Below are 452 nucleotides of genomic sequence, written 5' to 3'. Positions count from 1 at the left end.
CTTGGAGAGTGTTTCGCAGTTGACTATAAAATATAATCAAGTGTAATGTAATTTTCGTTCAAACAATTACAAAATAAAGCGTCCGAAATTTGAATTCAATCTGTCCGAAATTTAATTTTTTTATAGATGGTGTCCGAAGTTTGATTCTTATTCGCTTGATTTGAAAAGCATTTTATTTGATGGTTTTTTAATGTTTCAATCAATTAGGTTGGTACCTAAAAAAGCAGAAAGCAGGTAGAAAGCTAAAAGCACATTGAACGAATTTATTAAAAATATCAACCAAATAATACCTGTGCATAAAGTTGAGACCTGTTTTCTGCATCATATGCCTTAAGCGTCCGAAATATGATTCAGAACGGTATATTCTTGAGTGTCTAAACTTCAGAAATATGAAGAAAAAAAAATCGAGTTTTTTCAAATTTCTAGACTAGAATATCTCGTTCAAGAGATCC

The sequence above is a fragment of the Toxorhynchites rutilus genome, chromosome 2 (assembly GCF_029784135.1).
Source record: "Toxorhynchites rutilus septentrionalis strain SRP chromosome 2, ASM2978413v1, whole genome shotgun sequence".
In the NCBI taxonomy this organism is placed as follows: Eukaryota; Metazoa; Arthropoda; class Insecta; order Diptera; family Culicidae; genus Toxorhynchites; species Toxorhynchites rutilus.
Note: the sequence above shows the minus strand (reverse complement) of the source record.